The following is a 27,287-nucleotide window of genomic DNA, read 5'->3' as shown; positions in this document are numbered from 1 at the left end:
TGACTGAATGCTTTCTTATTTTTAATTTTTATATTTTATTTGTGTATGTGTGCTCCTGTGCACAATCGTGTGCATGCATATGGAAATCAAAGGACACTTTGGGAGTAGGTTTTCTTCTGCTATGGGTCTCAGGAACAGAACTCAGTTCATCAGGCTTGGTAGCAAGCTCATTTACCTTCTGAGCCATCTTGCTGTGCCTAGACATGCTTTGTTTGAGTGCTATCCTCAAACTGGCCAAATACATGTATACATAAAATATTTATAACATGGTGCTAGAGAGATGGATTAGCAGTTAAGAGCACTGGCTGCTCTTCCAGAGGACTCAAGTTCAATTCCCAACACTGGACAGCTCATTGCCATCTGCAATTGCAGTCCCAGGGAATCCAGTGTCCTCTTCTGGCCTCTGTGGCCACAGGATGTACACACACACATGTATATAGGCAGAACACACACAAATATTTTTTTAAATCTCAGAAAATTAAAGAATCACTGTGATGTGATAAAACAAACAAACAAACACACACACACACACACACACACACACACACACAAACAAACAAAAACTAAGTGTAGGCATGTACAGCACACTCACTAAAATGGAAAAGATTAGGTCCAGCATAGTGGCGCAGGCCTGAGTCAGTGGTTGCTGTGAAATTTTGAGGTCAGCCAGTGCTGCACAGTGAGATGAGGCCCTTGTATGTGTGAGGCTGGGGAGAACTGAGCTAAACTAAAATAAACAAATCAATGGAAAATTTTAAAGCAATAAAACAAAACATAAAGCCTATTTCTATAACTATTTGTTGGCTGGTTTCTGACAAAGAGTCTTATATAGCTTGGAACTTGCAATCCCACTGAGTGCTGGGATTGTAGGTGAGTGCTATTAAGCACACACACACACACACACACACACACACACCACAAACACAGTCTTTTTTTTTTTTTTTTTTTTTTTTTTTTAAAGACAGGGTCGCACTTTATAGCCTTAGCTATCCTAGAACTCACTTTGTAGACCAGGCTGGCTTCCAACTCACAGAGGTTCACCTGCCTCTGCCTCTCAAGCACTGGGGTTAAAGGTGTACATCATCACACCACACCCAGATATATACTGAGATGGGGTTTCACATGGCTCCATGGCCTCAAACTTGCTGTGTAATTGAGGGTGGCCTTGCTAGAGAATTACAGGTGTCTGTACTATGCTCATTTTTATTCAGCTTTGGGGACTGAACCCAGCTCTTAGGTAAGCACTCTACCAACTGAGTTACAGCTGTATTCCCAACCACCAACTAAATATTTGTTGTTGAGCTAGGGTCTCATGTTAACCAGGCTGAGCTTGAACTTACTATGTAGTTGAAGGTGATCTCAAAATCCTGGTCCTTCTGCCTATGTCTCTCAGATGCTGGGATTACAGGTGTGACTTCCACATCTGACTGCCAGATAATAAATTTTTTAAAAATATTAAACTTTATTTATTTATTGAGACATGGTTTCTTTGTGTAACGGTCCTGGCTGCCCTGGAACTCACTCTGTAGATCAGGCTGGCCTCGAACTCACAGAGATCCGCCTGTCTCTGTCTCCCAAGTGCTGGAATTAGTTTATGTATATGGGTCTTTTACCTGTTTGTATGTTTTCGGGCACGTATGTCTGTGTACTGAATGTGTGCCGAGTGTCCTCAAAGGCTAGAAGAAGGCATATATCTCCTGGAACTGGAGTTACAGACAGTTGTTAGCTACCACATGGGTGCTGGAGATTGAACCCAGGTCCTCTGGAAGAGCAGCAGAGCCTTCCTAACTGCTAAATCATCTCTCCAGCCCTTCCAGTATTTTTAACTGATTCATACATAGCACTAACTGCATTTCTAAGGACCCTAGGTGACCATCCTCCAGAAGCCTCTCATCCCCTCAAATGGAGACTCTGTAGCATTATGTGACAACATGAGGATATTTTGTAGGGTGGGGAGTAGCCTGGGAGAGAAGTGAGAGAACTTACTTGGTCTTTGCATGTCTACAGCTCCCAGGGGTTCCTAATGGCCTTTCATCCCTCAGTCCTGACTCTGACTGCCACTCCCTCCTGGCCTGGCCCGGCTCTCCCATAGGACCTCAGGCAGCAGGATTCCTAGGCTTCCCACTTGCAGCAACCCTGTCCCCAAAGCAGAAGCGTGTGTGGTGGGGAGGGGCAGGTGACAGGCTGGGAGGCAGGTGAGGGGGGCCTCAAGGTCAGACTACAATGCCTTAATGTAAAGTGCCAGTGAGGTGCGAGGTTAGAGCTAGGAGTCAGCTCCTGGTGGTGTGGGAGGGGATGGCTGGAGAGACAAAGGCTCCTTTCTCCACCATCTTGGGAAAGAATCCCGCAGGGGAGGTAGGAAAAGAACTCAGAACTCAAGGTTCTCAAGGTTCCCACAGCCTTTGAAAGCTAGGGTGTTTAACTAGGGAGTCTGGGGACCCGGATATGGCATGGCATTTCTCAAATATTTGAAAGCTGATCTACTGAGACTCCTGGTGCTGGTGGTGGTTGTGGTGGTGGTGGTGAGAGAGAGAGACAGACAGACAGAGACAGAGACACAGAGAGAGACAGAGACACAGAGAGAGGCACACACACACACACACACACACACACAGAGCCAGTTGGAAGTAGCTGCCAGATTCATTGACAGGAAGGATGAAGGCCACCCTGACAGCTCAGGCTGCAGCAAAGAGGGCTGCTTTCAAAGATGTCAGGTCCAGTCACTAAGAGGAACCAAACCAGGCAGCATTTGTGTGGCTGAACATAACAGCACTGGTGGACTGGGGGATGTGAGGCAAATTCCTCAGTTTTTGTTATCTCAATTTATACATTTGTGTAATGAAGACAGGATGGACATGGCCACTATGAAGTTTATCACCCAGGGAAGGAAGGCACAGCATCTCAAAGGAGATGGGGATTCCGGGGTGAAGTGGGGAGATCTTCTCCAATTGTCCTCCTGGCCCAAGGTTACATGGAAATTCCAACAATGCCTCTAAAGTCCCCTGAAGTTCATCACCTACTCCCCCATAGATGGAGCTGAGAAGAGCACCAGGCAAGCATGATTGTGCCTATTGCACAGATGAACAGACTGAGGCCAAGTCCCCTGATCTGCCCAGCCTAGACCCAGGGAGGTAGGGATGGGGCTGGAACTTGGGTCTCTAGAAGCCTGATATGGCTTTTTCAAGCCTGGCCCCATCTTCCCCTCAGTGGAAGTGTGGGGGGGAGAAGGGGACAGAGGCATGGGGAGCCCACCATGCCATGCTTTCCACATTCTCTTTGAGTAGACAAGGAAACTGAGGTTTGGGAAGTGAGCTAATCTGCTTCAGGGTATCTGGCCTGACTTCATGGTTCCTGTTCCCTACTGGAGATGGGAGGAAGTGCAAATATAGCCATGTTGTTTCAGGCCTGAGAATCCCTCTGAGCCTTAGCCAGAGCAGCCTTAGGCTCAGAGAAGCTGGCATTGTCCCATCTCTGCCAGTGAATTCAGACTAACGCACCTGGGGTGGAGCTGGGGGGCCCTATAACTCAGGGAGGGGGGTGCTGGGGAGGGACTGTAACTAAGTTGTATTAGCTGGATATAGCCAGAAGAGGTCTCAGTGTCCTTTGGCCTAGTGGTTCCTAAACAGTCAACACCATCCCCACCCACCCTGGAAAGGTGTCCATGGCTTCCGCTAATGACTGAGACAGGGGAAGAATGGTCTGGACCCTGCTCCTGCTTGCTCTTTCCTGCAGGATTGCGAATGCCTATGGAGGTCCGCTTTCCCGCAGAGCTCTGAATCCAGTCAATGTGAATGTGGGGGCTACAGTGTGGCTAAGGTTGTGTGTGGGATAACAATCCTGGGAGTTGTCCCTGCCTCTGCTACGTGTCTGCAAGTTGGCAAAGCAGTACAAAGGTAGGAAGCATCGTCTCTTCAAGAACATAGCTTCTAGACACTGGACTGAAGACAAGCCAGGTGTACTGGGGCACACTTGTAATCCTAGTACTTGAGAGGTGGAGGCAGGGGTGGTTAGATTGGGCTACATGAGACTCTGTTTCAAAAGGAGGGAGGGAGGGAAGGAAGGAAGGAGGGAGAGAGAGTTCTGGTAATGAATTGAAGGGAACAGTCAAGAAGGGAGTAGGCGATGCCACCCCAGGGTCAAGGTCAGGTCTGGTGGAACACATTGGCTATCCTCTTACACTTTTCTTCTGGAATGGTGTGTGTCTCATCCTTCACAGCCTGATGAGGGGTCTGCAAGCTGCTGTGAGGGTTGTGGTTGCTTTCAAACTCCCCAACAGAGACCCAATGGGAACTGGGTGTGGTGGTGCAAGTCTGTAAGCCCAGCACTTGGAGGGGGCAGCAAATTGCTACACATTTGGGGCTACTTGACCTGACTTCAAAAACAAACAAAAACTAAAAAATCAAACCAAAAAATCCCCAAACACCAAAAACTCAAACACCAAAAAGACACACATACACTTCAAGGCAATAAAAAGAGAAAAAGATTGCAAAGAAATCATGAAAGATGAATATGTATGTATGTATGTATGTATGTATGTATGTATGTATGTATATATGTATGTATATAACACAAATTAATAAATGACCCAGAGCCTGACATTGGAGTTCAAGCTTCAAGCTGAAGTTCAGAAAAGCAAAGCAGCGGCCCACTAGCTCTTACCTCTACCTCAGGCTGAGTGGGCTGATCCTGTCTCCATGAGCTCTCACCAAGCCTCAGACCATAGCCTCCACTCAGCGTGGCTGGAGAATGAATGCCTCTCTGAATCCTGACACTGACTTACATATCTCTCATGAGTCCTGGGATTAAAGGTGTGAGTTATAATCCCCTTTAGGCTGACTCAATCTGTGTAGATCTGGGTGGCCTTGGACTCACAGAGATGCCATCTATCTCTTAATCCTGAGTCCTAAACAAAAACAAAATATATACTTTTGTTTTGTTTCAAGACAGGGTTACTCTGTGTAGTCCTGGTTATCCTAAAACCCTCATTGTACACCAAGGTGGCTTCAAATTCAGAGACCAATCTGTTTCTGTGTTGGGATTAGGCCTATGCCATCATGCCCAGATAAGATATGGATTTGCCCAGATAAGATATGGATTTTTTCGTTTGTTTTTAATGTCTACTTATTTATTTATTTTATGTATGTGAGTACTCTAACTGCATGTAATGCCAGAAAAAGGCATTAGATCCCACTACAGATGGTTGTGAGCCACCATGTGGTTGATGGGAATTGAATTCAGGAAGAGCATCCAGTGCTCTTAACCATTGAGCCATCTCTCTAGCCCAGACACAGACACAGACATAGATACAGACACACACACAGACAGACACAGACACACAGACACACAGACACACACACACACGTTAGGTGAATGCCCAGCATATGGTGTTCCTCAGTGTAGCTCAGTAGTAGAGTGCTAATCTAACATTTATAAAGTTCTATCCCAGCACTGCAGAGAACAAAAGTGGCATCCTGTATACAGATGTTGTCTATACCAGTGATACTGTATATTAACAGTGTTGCATAGTTAATGTCTATAGCTTTACTCTGGCTCTTATCCCTGGATACAGTATTTCCAAGCTTATTCCAGCTTCTGGACTGTGTATGTAACTGTCTGGGTGAACTTGGCATGACCTGTAGTTTAGAGACCTTGACTGATTCCAGAATGCCACCACCATAGTCCATACAACTCTGGCTGTCCTTATCCCTGTCCACCTCCAGCCCTCATTCCCACTCTAGAGATAGTCCCCTCTCAGCATGTGGGCTGGTGAAGGCTCCAGCTTAGGAGTTCTTATTATTCTTCCAGAGGACAGAAGTTCAGATCTCAGAACCCATATCAGGTGGTTCATAGTCCTTTGATCCAGGAGATCTGATACCCTCTTCTGGCTTCCTCAGGTATCTGAATAGATACACACATACACACACACACACACACACACACACACACACACACACACACACACACACCTACCTTAAAAAATAAAATATCTGGGTTGGAGAGGTGGTTCAGTACTTAAGAGTATAGACTGCTACTCCAGAGGACCTGAGATCAGTTCCCAGCACCCACATGGTGGTTCACAACAGTCTGTAACTTCAGTTTCAGGTCATTCAGTGTCCTCTTCTGGCCTCTGAAGGCACCAGGCATCTACATGGTGAATATACACACATGCAGCCAAGACACTCATGCACATAAAATTTGAAAAATAAAATAAAATAGCTACACATGTTCCATGCTCAAGTTAGCAGGCCCATGAGCTCTCTGTCCATAGATTCTTTCATTTTACAAACTCACACTGTTGAAAACTATGACCAGTCTTGTTCAAGGTGATTTGCAGCCACAGAAGCACATCTCTAGGCCCATTTCTGAGTGGAAACGTGAGGGCAGAGGGTCTCTTCCTGTGATATTTGGACACATACTGACAAAAGGTACGATAGTGTCTGGTCTAACCCCATACAGTTGCTGTCTTCCAGCACTGGGGTTCTGTGGGGTTCAGAGGCTCTGGGGAATAACCAGCCCACAAGTGTTAGTAATGAGGTTGGTGACAGGGGGTTGAGCCCAGGGTTCTGCCTGTCTCATGTCCCCAATGTCCAGGACCCTCCCCCTAAGTCTGTGGCCCTCTACCTCCCTCACATTTTTCTGGCAAGCAGCCATCCACCTTGCCTTTGGTTCAGGGAGATGCCACCACCCCAGGAGTCCTGTTTCTAGGGACAGGGACACAAGAGGGCTCCTGGGAGGCTATGTCAAGCCTCCCTGGATCCTGTGACCTCTTCCAGTTCCCTGCTTCCCCTGCAGTATCTTCGTAAATGGCACTGCCATTATGAGACATCCTTGGAAGCCTGGATGGGGCTGCTTGGAGACAACCAGGCAACAGGGCTGGACTATTTAAGGGACAGAATGGGTGGGAGGGAGCGAGTGACAGCAGTGTATTCAGGGATGGGTAGCCTCTCTGCTGCAGGGTGGTGGCCCCTCCCTGTGCCTATTATTCCCAGTGTCCAGGGCCTGGAATTCTGCACTGAGGCCCAGCAGAAAGCCACTTGGAATCCTGCCTGACAGCCAGCAGGGGCCTGGCAATTTTGCATGTTCTGAAGGGGTTTGGAATAAGTGCTGGCTAGGGAACACTGAAGGGAGAGCGATAAATAACATGTCAGAGAAACTTCTAGTGCTGAAGCTAACCACCACAACTATTTTTCTGTTTAGAACTTCATCTGAAACAACAACAACAAAAACCTCAGAATAATAATAAATCTGGGCATGGTGGTGAACATCTTTAATCCCAACACTGAGGAGGCAGAGGTAAAAGGGTTTCTGTGAGTTTGAGGCCAGCCTGGTCTACAAAGTGAGTTCCAGGACAGCCAGCAACTCAGAGAGACACAGAGAAACCCTGTCTCAAAAAACAAAACAAAACAGAAAAACAAACAAACAAAAGCAAGGGAAAAACCCCAAAGAGCAGAACTTCATCTGGGGCACTGTTGGTTATGGGATTTATTTTTCCTTAATCTCAGAATGATACCAGGGTAGGTATGGCCACTTTATAGATGTGGAATTGGTAACTCAGAGAAGTTAAGTAGCTTACCTTACTGGTTGAAAACTCAGATCTATTTCCTGCAGAGGACTACACAAACTACCTGGACACTGCTGGAGCTGGCAGGGCCCTTACAACCATCTACTTCAACTCAAGCTGGCTTAAAAGTCTGTGCTTGGCCCAGGGCCATCCTCTTTGGTTTTCCATTACTCGGGTCCCATCCCTTCCTTGCATGAATGGATTGCTTAGAGATGGCCAATCGGCTTGTTGGCTTATTCTCCTCACCCACAGGTGTTCAGGGCTAGGCATGGAGAATGTGCTTAAAGAGACACTATAGGGCTGGCATGGTGGGAGCTCTGGGTTCCATCCTCAGACTGCATAAACAGTCTTGGTGACACTCACCTGTAATCTCTGCAGTCTGGAAGAAGATGCTGGAGGGTCTGGCCATCAACAGTATCCTCAGCTACACAGGGGCTTTGAAGCCAGCCAGGGCTCCATGAGACTGTCTCAAAAACAAAGCCAAACAGAAAAACAAAAAAGAAACAACCAAACTAAAGTATTTATTTTGGGTCTTGGTTTTAGGCTTTCTGAGAGTTTGGGGCTGTACCTTAGTAGTAGAGCTTTGCCTCACTCAAGGCCCTGGGTTCTATCCCAGCATCAGAAAAAGAAACAAAACAAAACAAAACCAAACAAACATCAACAACAAAACCCCATTTGTGGTGTGAGTGTGAATCCTGATGATCCTGAGGCTGTCAGTTACTGAAAGTACTTAGGGTCTAGGGGATGCACTAGTGTAAGAGATGTACTTGGTTGGGTCCCACAGCCTTACTGGGCCAGAATGAGGCAAGGTCCAAAGCCCACAGATCTAGTGGGTGCACCAGGGAGGGAAGCCAACAGGATTGGGCTTCCGGACTCAGCCAGAAGAAGCTCTCTTCCAGGGCAGCCCTCTGCCCTGGAAGGTCCAGGGCTAGGTCCTCAATGTGAGCTCTGGTGGCAATAACAATGAGAGTGACAGCAATAACAATGGAGTGATTAGTTAGTGCTGGCACCCCTTTTATCCTCCAGGTGGTCCCAGGAAGCCAGAACTCCTGGAGACCTGTGGTGACAGGGAAGTAATGTGGGTTTGCCCTGCTGGGTCTGGGTTGGGAGTCATGTAACTCTCCTAGAGATCACCAAGCTGGGGGGAAGCTGCTGACCCCTGCCCTGGAATACTGTGACAGTACTGTGGTCACCAAGAGTAAGGACAGGTGGACTTCATCTTCTCTGTCCTGTATCCCCAGGCTTGCCTGGCCTGATGGGAGCTGAGAGGACCAGAGGGGTCTGCTTCTCATCCCTTGTCAAGTGTCATCTTTGGTTAGGACTCAGGGCCTCTGCCTTCCAGACAATCATTTGTGCCTGTCAGGAAATAACTTGTGGCTTGAGTGTTCCCACGAGGGAAGCTGGATTCCCACAGCTTCTGCTCAAGGGCTGGATTTGAGATTTCAAGAGTACTGAAACCTGGCTAGGGCTGAGTGGTCCTGTGTCCTGATTCTGTAATGGGGTTGGGTGCTTTGTGTGTTCTATATTCATTTTCATTCAGGTGTATGCACACACACATGCACACATGTGCATATTCACATGCACACTTGAGCACACACACATGCATACCCACATACATACTTGGAGCACACACACATGCACACATGTACATACTCACATGCACACTTAAGCACACACACATGCACTCGCATACACACATGCACATGCATGCACAGGTGCACACATTTGTATTCCCACACTCCCAATGAGGCCTGACACAGACACACAATCCCTTTCACATCCCTCCAGAGGAGCAGCACAAGCTGGCTGTGCACACAAACACATCTGTACAGGGCACCCCACTCCTTTTCATTATGAACAACCTCTAAGATTAGACAGACAGATGAGACCATCACAGACATGCTGGGTATCTGGCCAGATCACCATTAATGAATCCTTTTAGGGTTGCAAGCCCTTCATTCTGCATGATTAGAGTGCCCTGACTTGACTGGATAGAAGCCAGGCCTGCATTGTCTTCATGCTGGTCACAACTCCCCACATAGTGAGCCAAGGACCCTCTTGCTTTAACTAGCCAAGGCAGATAGAGGCAGGTGAGGAGAGAGAGATTCCTTAGTGTAGGGTGAGAGGGAGGAAAAAAGTAACTCAGCCTATACTCCTCCTGAGACAGAAGGAGGGGTAAGCAAGTGCACGTGGTTGAACTGAGGTCAAGAGTCAGACTGCCCAGGTGCTGGACCTAGAGCTCGACAGAGCCACTGGGCCCACCACTACTTGTAGACATTGGGTAGGGCCAGTTGGGCCCCTTCTTTGGAAGCAAAGACCGGGAGCTGCAGCTTTCTTAAGGCATCATCAAGCTAACAAACTGCTCTTTAAGGGGCCTGTCCTTGGGCATCTGAAGCCCAGAGACGTCAGTCCCCTAGCGCAAGTTGCACAGGAGAAAGGCCGACTTGGTGTTCTGCTCAGACTGGAGAAGCAGAGAGAGGATAGAGCCAGGGGCTACCAATATCCTTGCCGACCTGGAGTTGGGGAGGGGGTGTGGCACTACCAGTCTATGCTGCTTTCTCCGGGCAAGGAGCTGGACGCCGGCCTTGGGTATCTTCCAGAAGGAGCGGAGCGGACAAGGGAAGAGGAACTGGCTTCGCAGGCACTGTTTCCCGCCCCAGACTTTTTCTTCAGGCGCAGGGCGAGCGGACGGAGGAAGCTGGCCCGGAACAGGGCCCTCTGGGAGCTGCGGCTGAAGTGGGGGGGATGCCTATCGCGACGCGGTGAAGTGTGTCTTTAAATTCACACCCCTTCCCCGAGGGCGGAGGCCGAAGCTGCGGCAGGCCCGGCTGGGCAAGGAGTGACCGTGGCGGGTGAGGGGGATTCGGTCTCGGGGCGGGGCTCCCGGGATGATCCAGGGCTTGGTGACCGCGGGCTGGTGGGGTCTGCACCGTCTGTACTCTGCGGGAGCTGCCTCCGCCCCCGGATGGGCTGGGAGAGTGGGCGGAGCTAGCTGGAGCCCGCGCCGGGCGCGCCTGCAGCCCGCCTCGGCACCGGCAGTCCCCGGCCGCAGAACGCGACGCTCCACTGGAGCTGCGGCTGCCAGGTAAGCACTCGTGGGCCGCGCCAAGGGCGAATCGGGGTCCCTAGACTTGGAGCGTAGGCGTTCGGGCCACCCAGGCCTGCCCCAGCTCGGCGCCACCGCGGTCTCCCAAAGCCTGAGCTGCTCCTGGGTCGTGCGCAGGTCGATCCCGGGTTCAGTTCTTGTACCCTGGCTTCCCTCGGAGTGGAGACAACGTGGGATGGCACTACCCGCTCCTCACTGCGGTGTCCGGGAGTCCTCCCAGCCAGCTGGGCATTCTAAGAAGTTAGGAGACAGCCGGGTCGCGATCTGGGCATGGGATCCCCAGTTTTAATCTGCAGGGCCCTTGAGGCCCAGGGACAAGAGAGCAAATTCAGGAACTTGGCAGGCACAAGCTTTAATTCGCTGCTCTGTTTGGTCTCTTCTGAGCCTGAGTCTCCTTGGTGTGAGCGAGCGAGCGTGTCCATGCAGAGTGTGCATTGATGTGCCTCTGCATGTGGTGTGTGTGTGTGTGTGTGTGTGTGTGTGCGCGTGCGCGCGCGCATCTGTCCTCTCATCAAGCTTCAGAGGACCCCCTGAAAGGAAATGGACTTATCAGAAAAGGTACAGTGCATGGGAGACTGACTGTTCTAGCCTCTCGTAGTGGCCAGAGTGCTCGTTTTTTTTTTTTTTTTTTTTTTTTTTTTTGGAAATCTGACTCAATAAAAGCCTCTTAGTTTGGGCAAGCTTGAGGCATTTGCTCTGGCAGCCACAGCCCCCGCGAGTCCTTGGCTGCCCACAACCAGTGGCAGAGCACCTGTGAGATGTGGGCTCTGAGCCATACTCAGACAGTGTGGGAGGTGGGAGGACTTGGAAGGACTTTGTCCTCATGTGGCTCTGCCCTGCAAGGTAAGACAAGACAGAAACGCAAGGCCAGTTCTCTGATAGGGAGTTTGATATCAGCTCTGGGCTGGTAGCAGTAGAAGAAAATGCCAAGAGGCTAACTCGTGGGAATTACAAAACACCAGTGCTGCAAGGGTACTGGCTGGAATGTCCTGAGACTTTGCACATAGATGTGTCTCAGTGGCCTGGTGGAATCAGTTCCTCCCTCTTTGTTAGCATTACCAACAGAATCGGAACCGTTTTCTACTCAGGGACAACAAACATAGGAGGGCTAGCAAGGACTTCCAGCTTCTGTGTCCACCCCCCAAGCCCCCAGATTTTGTTTGCTTTGGGGGGGTCTAAGGACCCGTTTGTTTTCTTCAGACAGATGGAGCAGAACAGAAGTCGGGCTGCTGAGGTTTGGGCCAGCCCTACAGGAGGAAACCCTGACTTCCTTTTTGAAGAGCCTCCATCTGGGGACTGGAGGGAATGGTGGGAGGCATCGGCTAGCCTCCGTTTCCTGTGAGGGCAAACAGGCCTGGGGGTGGCCCACTTTGCTCTCCTCTCTGGTATTGGAGTGGACAGGGTGGGGCCTGGACAATCTGACCCTACCTGTGAGGCTCCACAGTATCCGGGACTCTGCTCTGTCCCTACTGTCCCTGATAGGCTTCTGCTTTTCTACAACACTTTGGGGAGGTGGTAGTGTACCAGTGTCCAAGGCCTTGGGTGCTTTTCTTCTAGTGGGAGCTTCCCGGTCACAGGTGGGAATTCAGGGTGGGTGGGACATGAGCTCATAGTCAGGTGTGTATCCATCTGGGCAGACAAAGGGAAGAACTGGAACAGGCACAGAAGGGCATGGGCGGGCAACCCAAGATCACAGACACATGAGGGGACAGGGAGTATGAGCATGGCCAAGGAGGACTAGCCACTGGGTCTTGAGGTTCTCAAGTACCTAGGTAGACATGGATCCAGCTGTGGACCTCTCAGGGAAACACACATACTGGCCGGAGGCACCTGCTAGTCAAGGCTAGCATCCTGATACCCGCAGATGCTGAGATGTAGTCCCAGGTAAATGTTGTTGTGGATACGGCAGCCTAGCCAGACATCATCTTGTTTGGCATGGAGGGACAGGTTCTCAGGTGTTGTGTGGTATGACTTCCTTCCTTCTTCATATATCCCAGGCTAGCTATGAACTTACCGTGTGGCCAAAAATAGTCTTAAACTCCTGATCCTCTTGTCTCTACCTCCTGGGTACTAAGGTTACAGGTATGTTCCCCCATGCCCAGTTTACAGGTGCTGGGAATGGGACCCAGGGCCTCATGCATGCTACCCAAGCACTCTACCAACTGAGACACAGCCCCACTGTGGATTTATTTCTAGACCATGTTGGGGATAGTTAGAGGGTCCCAAATGGCTTAGTGTTGTTTTACTCTGAAGGCATATGACCTCCTGCCCCTTCAGTTACTGGCTAAGTGTCTGCCTGGGGTACCAGCTGAAGCTTTGTCAGCCTTTGGTGGCATCCTTTTGTGTCCTGGGACTTTTATGAGCCTTCCCATTGTTCTGTGTGCTGCTTCAACTGCTGCCTGCCCTAGAGTCTGCAGGCTTTTCTGCTGAGCTTAACTACACCCTTGCGCCTTCAGGCAGTTGCTTCTATATACCACTGGGAGATATATGGAGGGTCTGGGATGAAAGCCTTTTCCCTTTGGCTTGGACAGAGCAGAGGCTCCCATATTCTCACTGTGCTCATGGCTACTCTGCCCAGCCTGGCACTTTGGGACCAGCCCTGACCCTGATACAGCTTGACACCAAATGCTCTTGTGACCTTCCACAGTTACTTAATGTCTTAGTTGCCTCATCTTTAACCTCAGCTCCCTGGAGGGTTAAATGGGAGACAATTCATGGAAAGTTAGTGACCTTCCATGGGTTCAGTAGGGCTGCAACCATGACAGCCCAGAGACTCTTTAGAAGCTAGGTGCTTGGCTGGGAGCCTGGGCAAGTAGGGCATGTAGGCACTGGGCACCTCTCTGTTGGAAGTGGCAGCCCCCTCTGTCCTTTCTCTCTGCCCACAGCCCCTCCTCATCCTGGGGTGCTCTGAAAGGGGTCAGGAAGTAGCAGGCTGGGCGTGTGGAAGCATGGGCTTTCTGCCTGCAGGGCCTCTGGGAGGGGAGCCAGTGGCTTGCTAAGAATAGCCCAAATCATGGTTCTGGCCTTGCGGTGGGCAGCATTGCCTTTGCCTGGCTCAGAGTACAGGCTTGGAGAAAGGCTTTTCACGTTTCCTGTGGCCAGCATGGCACAGGGATGGGCCTGGGAGCTGGCTTTGCTACTTTGCTCAAGCCTTTGTCTGGGACTCAGGAAATAAAAAGTGAGTGAACAACAGCCTTTGTCTCTTGCAGGTCTTCCTTCCCTCAACCCCCCAGAGTGTCCTGCTAAACTCCCCCTAACTGTCTACAGTTCTGTAGCAGACTGTAGCAGAATTCCTATCCTAGCTCTATGACCCTCAGCAGCACACTTAACATCTCTGTGCCTTATTTTCCTTATGTAACAGGGTAGGGGAAGGGATTCCCCTGAAGGGATATCACAAGAACATAAGGTGGGTGTGTACGGAGATGGCTGGAGACTGTTTGGCTCACAGGATGTGTTAGGGACACAATGGGTGCTGTAGTCATCATGATGGTCACATTTTCCAGCAGGGTGGTGAACCAGAGAAGCCCACGATGGATCGCAGCATGTTGATGGGGGACAAGGACCAAATGTCATTTGATTTGAGGTGGGGAATATGGCTCATTAGTAAAGTTGGATCTCATGCAAACATAAGGATCTAAGTTCCATTACTAAAATCCACTGATGAGCTGGCTGCAGTCATGTGCAGTGCTGGGGCTTGCTGACCAGCCTGCCTAGCCAAGGTGCTGGGTCTCAAAAATACAGAGTGATCTAGTGCCAACCTCCAGCCTTCACATACGGCCAAGCATGTATAATCAACACTGGTGTGCACATGCACAGATGAAGTACAGGTATCTCTTTAGAGGTGGATTATACCACATTCCACTGGGTCCTACTGTGTGCAGGTAGGTTATTGCTGCCTGTGGTTGGAGCTGGTGGGCACAGTTTGCCCAGGCAGTCACTAAGGTAGGCTTGGCAAAGGTTAGATGGCTATCCCAGCAGAAGGTCTGGTAGGTGGAATGGCCCCAGCTGTTTGTATATTTCCTGTGGATGTTCTGTGACACAGGGGTCCTCTCTAGCCTGGAGCTGGGGCAGCTTTGTGCCATAGACAAGGGACATCTGGGCTCACTATGGGCCTGTGGTGCTCCAGCAGGTCCTGGGCTTTGGGACCTGGGTAGGTCACTGGGAGGAACTCTGTGGGCTTGCAGCAGCTCCTTAAGGAGAGAGCACTTGGAACTGGAAGACTGTGGCTCCCCTGAGACGTGGGCCTCCACAGGGAGAGCGGTGAATGTCCTGAGATGGCCTAGAATGTTTGTTCTACTTATCCCCGCACCTGCCTCCCAGCTGTGCCACTCCTGGGCTTCCCGCCCCAAAGAGAGGACAGGGAAACTGGGGTGTTTTGGAAGATTTTTTTTTTTTGGATAGTGCAGAAGGGAATTTCCCTTTCCTGGGCCAAGAACCTCACCACTGAGTTAACCCTTCTCTTGCTGGTCACTAAGTGGCCAGGGGAATGTGTGCCCTTGAACTGACACTGGTATTGACAGAGTCCTCCATCTTGGGACCCTTCTGCTTCCTTCCCAGGGTGGCCCTCCACTAGTGCCTCACTGATGGTGGGACTTAGGAGAGCTTCAAGCCAGCCATGGTCTGCTGTGTGGGTTAGCCTTGCGCTGACTTCCAGGTTCTCTTTCTGTCCTCATGGCTATGGAACCTGCCCACCTGCGGGGAACTAGGGGAGGTGGAGGGCATTCCTGGACATTTGGAGTCTCCTGTGAGTGTGTCTTGGCCTGACTTATCCAGGACCTGTCAGTAATCTCAGGGTTCCAGATGCTCATGACAAAGGGCAGTCTTAGGACATCAGCTCCTAGGCTGCAGAGAAGTGTGGGGCAGGCCTCTATTGTCTGTGGGCTCTGATGAGCATCAGCTTGGGTGATGGTCCAGTGTCTGCTCTGAACATATGTTCTCATCTATGGAATGGGTGGAATTTTTTTCTCTGATTGCTTTTAGAAATAGCACACATGCAGGTGGTGGTGGTGCACACCTTTAATCCTGCAGAACCAGTTCCAGGATAGCCAGGGCTACACAAAGAAACCCTGGCTCACAAAACAAAAAGAAAGAAAAAAAAGTGCTTCACTGACTGAGCTCTCTCTCTCTAGTCTTTCTTATGTGTTTGTATTTACATCCTCCACTCTTGTAAGTGTGTGTGTGTGTGTGTGTGTGTGTGTGTGTGTGTGTGTGTATGTGTGTGTGTGTGTGTGTGTGTGTAGAACAGAGGACAACTGTGGATGTTGGTCTTTGCATTCTGCCTTGTTTGAGGCAGGGTCTCTGTTGAGTAGCAGCCACCCTTCGCACAGGAGGCATACTGGGATTACAGATGAGCATTGCTGTGTCTGGCTTTTACATGGGTTCTGGGGATTTGAATTCATGTCCTTGTGTAGCATGTAGCAATCATTTTACTAACTGAGCCATCTCTTTAGCCTCCTTTTCTTGTTGGCAAAATCTTACTTTTATAGCCCAGGCTAGCTTGGAACTCATTTGTTGCCCAGGCTGACCTTAAACATTTGGCAATCCTCCTGCCTCAATCTTCCAAGTCCTGGCATTATAGGCATGTGCTACCATGTTTAGAACAAAACAAAACAAAAACCAAAAATCAAAAACAAACAAACCCCAATTCTGGTTAGTTCATTCTTTTTTAATGACTTTTCCTTGAACATAAAATGAACTTTTTTAGGATAGGTGAGATATCTCAGTCAGCAAATGTGCTTGCTCCAAGCCTGACCAGAATAGAAGCGTTAGGCCTGTGCACACTGCTGGGGGGTGATTCATCACGGAGAGGTCAAGCTGAAAGCTGAGGGTCTGTGGATGTGTCCGCCAATCAGCAGCTTCATGCAGGGTTCCTGTCCCACTTCTTGTATCTATGATTTACTAGAAGGAATATGGCCCGTAGAGGGCAGCTGGTTGGGTGTATGGAAGAGCCTTGGGGTCTGCAAGGACAAGGAGCCAGTGCTGAGGTTTTCGGGAAGCCCCAGACACTGCCTGCTTAGTTGGCTTTTTCTTAGGAGCGCTTGGTGGGGGCCTCAGCACACAAATGCTTTCTGGTATGTGTGTGGGTGGAGGGCTGGGCTGCACCTCTGTAGGAAGGGTAGGAAGGGGCCCAGGCAGCATGGATGTCACTACCAAATCCCTCACAGTCCGGTCTCCAAATCTCTGTGGTCACACTTCCTCTTTGACACTGTCCTAGATGGGTAACCATAACCCTCATCTTTCTGCCTGTGAAGTTTTAACGTTTCCCCAAATTTTATAGTTCAGTGTAGTATCTTAACACTATTGTGTCAAGTATTTCCCAGGTAGGTGTCCCAAGTAGGTGTAGCCACCTACCTACTCAGATGCTGTTGACTTGGATCTTTAAGGACACCAAAGGGGGATGGGAAAGGGAGTGGGCCTGGGAGGGAAGCTGTCACCAAGGAATCCCACAATCTAGCGCTCCTTAACCCAGTACTGACATATACTTCTTTTTCCTCCACCTCCTCTGCCTCCTCCTCCTCTCCTCCTTTCCTCCTCCTCCTCTTCTTCAAGACAAGATCTTGCTATATAGCTCAGGCAGGCCCAAAACTTACTGAGATCCTCCTGCCTCAACCTCCCGAGTGCTGAGAATTTAGACATGTGCTACCACACACCTGGCTTGAGAATAATTCACATGTCATTCAGTTCACCTGTCTTCAGCTGCTTCTATTCAATATATTCACAGATGGTGCACCTGTCACCAAGGTCTAATTGTACAGCATTTTCATGAACCTCAAAGATACTGTCTATTCTTTCTCTAATGCTGTGAAGAGACACTATGACCATGGCAACTCTTATAAATGAAAACTTAATTGGGATGGCCCACTTACAGTTTCAGAGGTTTGGTCCATTATCATCATGACAGGGAGCAGGGGTGGTGTGCAAGCAGACATGATGCTGGCTACAGCTTGATCAGAAGGCAACAGGAAGTGGACTTTGATACTGGGTGGTATCTTGAGCATAGGAAACATCAAAGACCGCTCCCACAGTGACACACTTCCTCCAACAAGGCCATACCCACTTCAACAAAGCCACACCTAATAGTGCCACTCCCTATGAGCCAATTACATTCAAACTGCCACAGATTCCCTGTACTATTAGTAGTGTCTGATCACCCCAACCCATGAGTTCACTGTCTGTCTTTATAGATTTTCTGATCCTGGACACCTCATATTACTGTAGTCATACCATGTGTATTTTTTTTCTTTTTCTTTTTAGATTTATTTATTTATTTTATGTATGAATGCTCTATCTGCATGTATACCTTTATGACAGAAGAGGGCATTGGACCACACTTTAGATGGTTGTGAGCCACCATGTGGGTGCTGGGAATTGAACTCAAACCTCTGGAAGAACAGCCAGTGCTCTTAACCACTGAGCCATCTCTCCAGCTCACCCAGTGTGTTATTTGTAGACTTACTTGTAGACAGAGTCATGTATATTAAGCTGACTTTGACTTACTATGTAGCAGAGGGTGGCCTTGAGCTCTTTATTCTCCTGCCTCCATCTTTCATGTGCTGGGGTTACAGGCAAGTACCATCTTGTTCAGTTTATGTTGCACTGGAGATCGATCGAACTCAGGACTTCATGCCTGCTAAGTAAACATTGTACTGAAAAGCTACATCACAGCCCCAGATCCCTTTTCAAAGAGATTCCTCTTTCAGAGAGATAGAAAAGTACTTATTGGTGTTCATTACTCACATTAGAGTGTAACTTGCATATACATAATGGACCCAAGTGCCTGAGAATTCAGGTTTTATTTAACTAGGAAACACATGAGTAGGGCTCAGTGGTAGAGCACTGCCTATCATGGCCAAAGCCTTGGGTTGCATCCTTAGCACTATCAAAAGCAAAACCCTACAGAAGCAGGAAAACAAAGGATGCTAGAGAGCCAGCCACCTGCAGTAAGCCATGCTGGTGTGGGGAAGTGGGCCAGTCTCAGAGGTTGCCAGTGTTGCGGTCCTGGCCTCTCCTGCCATTGCATGGTGTTCAGACTATGTATGTTAAGGGCTTGGCAGTGGGTATATGGATTGGGGTAACCAGACCTTCCAGTTAAGCCCACATTGCCGGTGAGTGACTGTATGTCTGTCTCAATAGGTCACCCTTAACTCCTGGCAGGCCAGTTTGTTGGCTTGCTGATAAGGGCAGAATAATGGCACTATTGAAGTGTGTGTGGCGGTTCTTCAACCCTCTCTTCTTGTGGGAGTCGGGTCTTGGCACGGCAACCATGGGCTGTGCCCAGGACACACAGATGTTCTGCACTCCACCGTAGTCCAGCCTGCTTGGAAACTTGACCCTCTCAGTCAGGCATGGCCATGCTCCTGTGGGGGTGGGGTGGCCTCTTTCTCCCTCTCCACTCCATGTTCTGACTTGAGCCAGTCCTTCTGTGAGTGATGGCCTTCATAGAGAAGCAACTGGGTTCTAAAGGTGGAAACAAACCCCAGCCCATATTGCAGGGTGGTTACAGGGTAATCCTTACAGTCAGGGTGGGTTTTCTTTCTTTTTAAATAGGTTTATCTGTATGTATGTCTATGTACCGTGTGTGCTCATCAGGGTCAGAGAGGGCGCTGGATCCCTGGAATTGGAGCTACAGGATTGTGAGCTGCCTTGTGGGTGCCCTAAAAACCAAACCTGGGTCCCCAACAAGGGCAGCCACAAATTGTGTTCTCTTGTTCCTGGGATGGACCTGAGCTTTGTTTGATTTTTCCTTCCTTCCTTCCTTCCTTCCTTCCTTCCTTCCTTCCTTCCTTCCTTCCTTCTTTCTTTTCTTTTCTTTTCTTTTCTAGAGGCAGGGTTTCTCTGTGTAGCTTTGGAGCCTGTCCTGGAACTTGCTTGGATTTGAACTCACTGAGATCCGCCTGCCTCTGCCTCCCAAGTGCTGGGTTACTACCACCCAGCCCCTAGTTTTGTTTCTAATTGTGGGGGTTGGATAAAGCTCCCTCATGCCTTTTGAGGACCATGAGTACTTCCCTCTCTAGAAGAGATGCCCAGGAGTGAGTCGCTGGCTGGAATCCTTCTTTTACCAAGAAGGAAGCTGAGGAGCTTCCTGAAGGCCTGCAGCAGGAAGCCAAGTGTCACTCAGTCCATCTAACTCCCTAGGCTTCCCCATCCCCACCCTGGCTGGAGTGGTGGAGGGAGACTTTGCTGAGTCTTGACTAATGGACACACCCACTCAGTAGTCGCCTTCTCCATCTTCCTCCTTCTCTGTCCCCTGCCTCTGGTTCCAGCAGGGCAGATGGTCATGTTTAGGTTTGCCCTTGTCTGTGTTTGTCTGTCTGTCTTCCTGTCTTTCAACAAGTTCTCATGTGGCCCAGGCTGGCGTCAGACTCACTATGTAGCAGAGGCTGGCCTTGAACTCCCGATCCTCCTCCTGTCTCTAGCTCTCAAGTTCTGGATTACATGTACCACCATGCCTGTTGTATATGATGTTAAGGAATGAGCCAGGGTTTTGTGTGTGCTAGGCAAACACTCTGCCGACTGTGCCACATCCGCAGCCTTTCTAGAACAGTCTTGTCTTCTCAACCAGAAACTCTGTGCCCTTTAGACACCAGCTCTTCAGTCCCTGGAGGTGACTGTCTTGCTTCCTGGCTCTGTGGTGGGCTGCTACAGGGGATACGAAATGGAGCTGCACAGGGTTCCTCCTCACGTTCTGCCTTATCCAAACAGCACAGTGTCCTCAGGGGTCCACCATGTGGCAGCACCTGTCAGAATTTCCTTCCTTTTGGGCCCTAATTGTTCTCATTGTTTTGTTTGTGAGACAATCTTGTTATGTAGCCCAGGCTGGCCTTGAACTCAGGATCTGCCTGCCTCTTCATCCATTTAACTATTTTTTTTTTAATTTTTTAAGATTTATTTTATGTGCATGTATATGCACTATAAGTGTGCCTGGTAAGCATGAAGTTCAGAAGAGGCCATCAGATCCCCTGGAACTGGAGTTGCAGATGGTTGTGAGCCACTGTGTGCATGCTGGGAATCTAACCTGGGTTCTCCGGAAGAACAAATCAGGGCTCTTAATTGCTGAGCCATTTCTCCAGCCCAGTGTAACTACTTTTTTGGGCATTTCACATTTGAGGACTGAGGGAGGAGTCAGCACCAGGGAAGATGATGACAGAGGCTGTTATTTATCAGGTGCCACCTCTTCCCTGTGTACTCTCTGCTGTTGTCACCTGACAGGAGAGAGACTGGCTCAGGGAAGTTCATGATGTGGCCAAGTTCGTATTGCTGAGCTCGGGTGCCAGGTCTACCTGACTGCATAGCTTAGGCTCTGAGTTCCTGACCCTAGGCTGTTAGTCTCTGCCTGGAATCCTTCTTGTCACTTCTCACATCTGTACATGGAACCAACTGATACCCAGGGGGGATAGGCCTGCCTTTTTCAGACCCAGGCACTCCCACTTGATGCAGCTGCTGTGGAAATCCCTTCTTTGCAGCAGCCTTAGACCCAGGCAGGGGTCTGCAGGCAGTTGGCCCCCAGAGCATCCAGCACAAGGCTATCAGGTAAGCCCAGCCCAGCCCAGGGTGGCCATAGTGCAGGATGTCCCTCTTGGCAGGACTTTCCCTGAACAAACAGTGCCATGAGCTTCAGGATGGTGGGGACAGATAAACAGGAAGAAGAGAAACCAAACCCTATTTTCCTGTGCAGCCCGGTGCCCCTCCCTGCTGCTCTCTGGACCTAGAGTTAGGAAGGCTAGACAGAGGCCTGGGGACTTGGCTCAGCTTGTCAGGGAGGGCTCTTGGGTCACTCACAGTTTGCCTCCGTGAATGGGGTGAACCTAGCATCCACTCTGAATTTGGTGGCAGTGTCCTTTGCCTCCCGTCTTTGTTTGCTGGCCTGTGAGGCACTGGGAACAGCAACACAGCAGCAGGTGTGTGTGGCTGCTGGCTGTGGGCACACAGGTGGGTCTGCCAGGGGTCATCTCAGCCTGGCTGGTGTCATCTCGTTCTGGCTAGGCATCAGCATCATTATTTACAAGATCTATTATTTATTTTTATGTGTATGTGTTAGTTGGGGTTCTCGGGAGGAAGAGAACTGATAGAACGAATCTGTGTCTATATCTTTATATAAAGAGGATTTATTAGAATTGCTTATAGGCTGGGGTCCAGATAGTCTCCCAACAGAAAGCCCGTGAGGCTGGATGTCTCAGCTGTTTATTGATACACCTTGGAATCCTGGAGAAATAGGCTCTATTACCAGTCAAAAGAATGAACTTGCCAGCAAGAGGAAGGGCAAGCAGGCAAAATGCAAATGCTTCCTTCTCTGTCTTTTTATGTGGGCCACCATGAGATGCTGTGGCCCAGATTTAGGGTAGGTCTTCTGATTTCAGATGTTCCAATCAAGAAAAGCCATCACAGGTGCGCCCTGCTGCTTGTGTCTTAGTTAATTCCAGGTGAAGTATTGACAAACAAGACTAGCCAGCATAGTGTATGACTGCTTTACCTGTGCACCACATGCTTGCACGGCCCCTAGAGGCCAGAACTGAACATCCCATCCACTAGGACTGGAGTTACAGACTGTGAGCCAGCATGTGGCTGCTGGGAATTGAATCCTGGTCCCCTGGAAGAGCAGCCAGTTCCTTGTGTAATGAACTGACCCAGATGGATAAAGTGCTTCAGTCAGGGTTGTAAAGGTACTGATGCTGGGGTGGAGGCTGGAGCCCAGGGGCCTGCCCACCAGTACCCTGATCTGGCTGTTGTTGGGCATAGACCTGGCCTGGGCTGCTGTTGCTATGGGGATTCCTTTCTCTTCTCTTAGAGATGTTGGGGTGGTAGCATAAAGGGGCAGCAGGCTTTTTCTTGTGGGCCACCAACCAGCTCCCAAATCATAACATGGAGACATTGTTAGTTATGACTACTCGGCCTTAGCCTAGGCTCATTTCTTGCTAGCTCTTATAACTTAACCTGTTTTCCTCCACTTACATTTCACCTTGGGGCTTTTACCTTTCTTTCTTTCTGTGTAACTTACTTCCACTGTTTCTGTGTCTGGCTGGCTGGAGGCTGCCTGCCTTCTGACCCTGGGTATGTTCTTCTCCATCTCCCTAGTTCTCTCCTCCTCCTTCTCTCTAGAGTCTTCCTCCTATTTATTCTCTCTGTTCACCAGCACCTTAGATCCCTCCCCTGCTTATCTATTGACCATTGTGCCTTAGGCAAGCAAGGTAAAACAACAACACATCTTCACATAGTTAAACAAATGCAGCACAGACAAATGTAACACACATTCAGCAGCATACGCAAACGTAACACAACTTTGTCCCTTCCCACATGCTTCCTCCTTTGCGTGGCTACTTGAAGGTGACGCACTGCTGTAGCCATGCCTCCATACTGTGGCGTGTCTCATCCACAGAGTGATACCTGATATCTTGGTTCAGTGCCTAAGGAACTTTGGGTCCCCTCCTATCCTCTGTTCTAGTCCCAGGTACCATGAGATTTCCCAGAAGGCTCTGCACAGCATGGGATGTCCATCTGTGCTGTTCCTTCTGGAAATGACACCATTGTTTTGCTTTTCTGGCTCGTTCCCTTGCCTTCTTCAGGAGCCTTTCCTGATGGATAGATAATGTCTCCCTGACTACAGCTCAGGGTACTGGGGAAAATGCTGGAGGCTCTGGCCTGCTGTCAGCTTCTTTGAGCCCCAGTTTCCTCATTTGTGAATTGGCATGGCTAGGTGTCAGGGAGAGGAGAAAGCCTGAATTGGCGTGAAGCTGGACAGGACTTGGAGAAACATGGCCTTCTCAGGGTTAAGTCCCTTCTGAGCCAGAGGCGGAAGGAATGAGGACAGAGCGTGAAATGAAGTCACTTCCCCACCCAGGGGGTTGCCCTGTGTTTGGCTTTTGCAGTAAATCCCATTTCCTCCTCAGCTTACATGTGCCCACACACTCCCAGCTCCCATGACCCCATGGGTCACTAGCAGGTGGGGGTTCCTGATGGGATGCTGGCCTGTCTTTCATCCAGCGAGTTCACTTCCTGTCTGAATAAGCCATCACCTTTCCTGCCTGGAACTCCATCAGTGGGGTCCAAGGAAGCTGTATGACTGGTCCAGGGCTGCATTCACAGGCAGGTAGTATGAGGTGAGGATGCTCCATGGCTGCCCTTGGGCCCGATTTCTTCTGGGCAGCCGGGGCTGCCTGTGACAACAAGAACACTGACCTGGTCAGGATAGCACTGAATGACCTCATTTAACTCTCAGTCCCCTGTAGGAAATGGGGTGCAGAAAAGCAAGGCTGTGGCCAGGCCTCCGGAGCAGGACAGCATTGGTGAAGAAGCCAAGTTTTGGTCCTGGTTTTTCCTACAGGAAGGCATTTATGAGTCTGCCCACAGTACTCAAGGGCGGCCCCACTTCTGTGGGAGGTGCCAGCATATCTTTGGCTGTAAAGTTGATACTAAACCATGGATGCTTGTCCCAATGGCCTTACGATGTATGGGGTATGTCTGTGGTAGGAGAAGTGGAGAAAATAAGACCGAAAGCATAGCTCCATGGAGAAGGCCTTACCTTTGAATGAATGATGTGAAGGGTTCATTCCCAAGCATCACAAAAACCAAACCATACCAACCAAACGGAAAAAACAAAAACCCAAAAAATCTCAAAAATCAGAGAAGATAAAAGTATTTGAAAAGATGAGAAAAATCACCTGGGTTATCCCTGCCCCCAGATTCCATACTCACCAAGAGCATTTTGAACTGTATCCTTGCAGAAATGTGTGTGCCCTCATGGCCAGAGTGTCTTTATTTCAGTTTCCCAAGGCCCTTTTATATCTGTCCATTTCTGCTTTTGCATTCAGTGGGCTGTGATCTGCTGCTTGGTTTAAGTGTGTGGAGAAGGCTCATTTGTCCATTGATTCTTGGGTGGAAAGGGATGTTTTAGTCACCTGGGGACAGTTTTCTTTGATACCAGGTAAAAATACTAGCAGCAGTGGATTCCATTTATTTATTTTAGATGGGGTCTCACTGGGTAGTGCTGGTTGCATGGAACTTAAAAGGTTGACAATGTTGAAACCCAGGGACCCACCTGCCTCTGCTTCCCAAGTGCTGGGAGTCACAAGCAAGCCATGGTGTGGGCATAGAGGTTAGAGGGTGACTTTCTGGACTTGGTTCTCTCTTTGTACCTTCTGGGTCCTGGGAGCCAAACTTAGGTCATCAGGTTTGTGTCAAGACACTTTCTTTACCCCTGAGCCATGTTGGCGCAGGAGCAGATTCTTAGATTTGAGCAGAGTCTGGAAACATTATAGTAATCTTTCTGTTAAACCCTAATGCCACAAGCATGCTATATTTTGAGTGGCTTTTCTGTGACTTTGTAACATTAGGTGCAGGACTTTGGAGAAACACTAGCTTACTAGGCAAGAAGACACTGACCCCACCCTCCACCCTGGAGACAGGGTCTGTCTGACTTTGAACTCAAGAGAGAACCACTATCTCCTGAGTGCTAGGATTAAAGGTGTATACCATCACACCTGGCAGATCTTTCGAGAAATGTTCTCAAGTAGCCCAGGCTGGCCTTGAATTCCCTGTGTAGCCAAGGATGGTCTTGAACTTCTGATCCTCCTGGCTCCATCTTGCAAGTTCCAGACTTGTAGCACCATGCACTGTAGTCAGGACTGTTTTGGTCAGCACCGTGGGCTCCCCAATGATAACACAGAGAATTATTGTTAATTATAAAAGGTCAGCCAATAGCTTAGGCTTGTTCCTAACTAGTTCTTATAACTTAAATGAACCCATATCTTTTAATTCTTTTAATCTATTTTTTTTTTTTTTTTAATATGGCTTGGTTACCTTTACTCTGTACTCCCTTCCCTGCTTCCTCTCAGTTTGGGTGGCAACTCCGCCTTTCTTCTTCCCAGAGTTCTCTCTGTCCTGACGTCCTTGCTAAACCTCCTGCCTGGTTCATGTTTTTATTAAACCAATCAGAATGACACATTTCACAGTATACAAAAAGATTATCCCACAACAATACATGGTTTATGTGGTACTGGGGATTGAGAAGCTGTGCCTCACTGCCTCACAAGGACACTCTTAGATAATAGGTGGGTGTATGTTGTCACAGTAAGCTCATGTCGATGGAAAACACAGTCCAGCCCATGTGGGTCACTGTCTTGCTCCCTGCCATGGCTGTGGTATTTTTACTCACTGTGGCTTTTGCCCCACAAAATACCATTCTGTCAAGGAAAGAAGCATGCTGTCACACATGTTCCCATCTAGGTAACCGGGGATGAAGATACTGGGGACCCTGGCCCTGAGAAACATGCCTACCAAACTGCAGTCCTGTGACAATCCTTTGCCTAGTGTCTGTGCTCTCTTGGTGGCCACTGCACATTACCTGTTCCTTCTCTTTCCCCTTCAGGGTTACTGGTCTCAATTTCAATAACAACTCATACATTTTCTTGCCTATCATCTTACTGTGTGTTCATGTGTGCATGCACGGGTGCTGTGTATGTGTGGAAGTCAGAGATTGGCATTGGGTGGGTATCTTTTTTAGTTGCTCTTACTGACTGAGTTAGTTTGGTCAGCTAGCAACCTCCAGGGATCTGTGTCTCTGTATCCCTGGTGCTGGTCTAAAAGGTGTACCAGGGCTTTTTATGTGGATGCTGGGCATTGAACTCAGGTCTTCTTGCTTGTGCAGCAAGCACTTTACCCACCTAGCCATCTCCCCAGCTCACCTGTCATAATTTGTATATTGTCCCCAGATAGAGCACATTATACTGACTGGTGTTAAAGATTCATTATTTGGTTAGTTGGGGCTGTGGTGGTTTGAATGTAATTGGCCCCATAAGCTCATAGAGAGTCGAACTTTAGGAGGTGTGGCTTTGTTGGAGGAAGTGTGTCAGTGTAGAGGCGGGCTTTGAGTCTCATATATGCTCAAGTCACACCCAGTGGTTCAGACTACTTCCTGTTGACTGCAAGTCAAGATGTAGGATTCTCAGCACCTTCAGCAATGCCATGTCTGCCTGCGTGCCACCATGTCTCACCATGATGAAATTGTAAACCACCCCAATTAAATGTTTCCATTTATAAGAGTTGCCATGTTCATGGTGTCTTTTCATAGCAATTGAAACCCTAAGTAAGACAGGACTGATGAAAAAAATGTAATCCCAGCATTTAGGAGTGGAGGCAGGAGGATTATTCGTTGAAGTTTAGTCATTTTTGGATACATAGCAAATTCAAGGTTAGACTGAGCTACATGAGACTTTATCTTAAAAACAAAACAACCAAACAAAAACAAAACAAAACAGGGCCAAGGAGGTGATTCATCAGGTAAGGTGTTCACCATTGTAATTTGAGTCCCCAATACCCAATGCTGGGGCTTGGAAGATAAGAGTCAGGAAGTCTCTGGATAAAAGCTGGCTAGTTAGACTGTTCAATCAGGAGCTCTGGATTCAACTGACATACCCTGAATCAAGGAATACAGTGGAGATCCAGAGCTCTGGGTTCAACTGACATACCCTGAATCAAGGAATACAGTGGAGATCCAGAGCTCTGGGTTCAACTGACATACCCTGAATCAAGGAATACAGTGGAGATCCAGAGCTCTGGGTTCAACTGACATACCCTGAATCAAGGAATACAGTGGAGATCCAGAGCTCTGGGTTCAACTGACATACC

At 49.0% G+C, this 27,287-nt stretch overlaps 1 protein-coding gene across 2 annotated transcripts in view; it reads left to right on the top strand.

Moving 5' to 3' along the window:
• The first annotated feature begins 10,248 nt into the window (after positions 1-10,248).
• Positions 10,249-27,287, top strand: part of Pald1 (phosphatase domain containing paladin 1) — a 56,258-nt gene continuing 39,219 nt past the window's right edge. The window contains exon 1 of one of the 2 annotated variants that reach the window (XM_051186748.1): positions 10,249-10,297. The gene's annotated coding sequence lies outside the window, so the exon portion shown is untranslated. Of the gene's footprint in view, positions 10,298-10,485; positions 10,647-27,287 lie in introns of those variants that run through there. The other variant, XM_051186747.1, reaches the window with a different exon arrangement.

Source organism: Phodopus roborovskii, unplaced genomic scaffold, assembly GCF_943737965.1.
Source record: "Phodopus roborovskii unplaced genomic scaffold, PHOROB, whole genome shotgun sequence".
Taxonomy (NCBI): Eukaryota; Metazoa; Chordata; class Mammalia; order Rodentia; family Cricetidae; genus Phodopus; species Phodopus roborovskii.
This window is presented reverse-complemented; position numbering and strand designations above follow the sequence as displayed.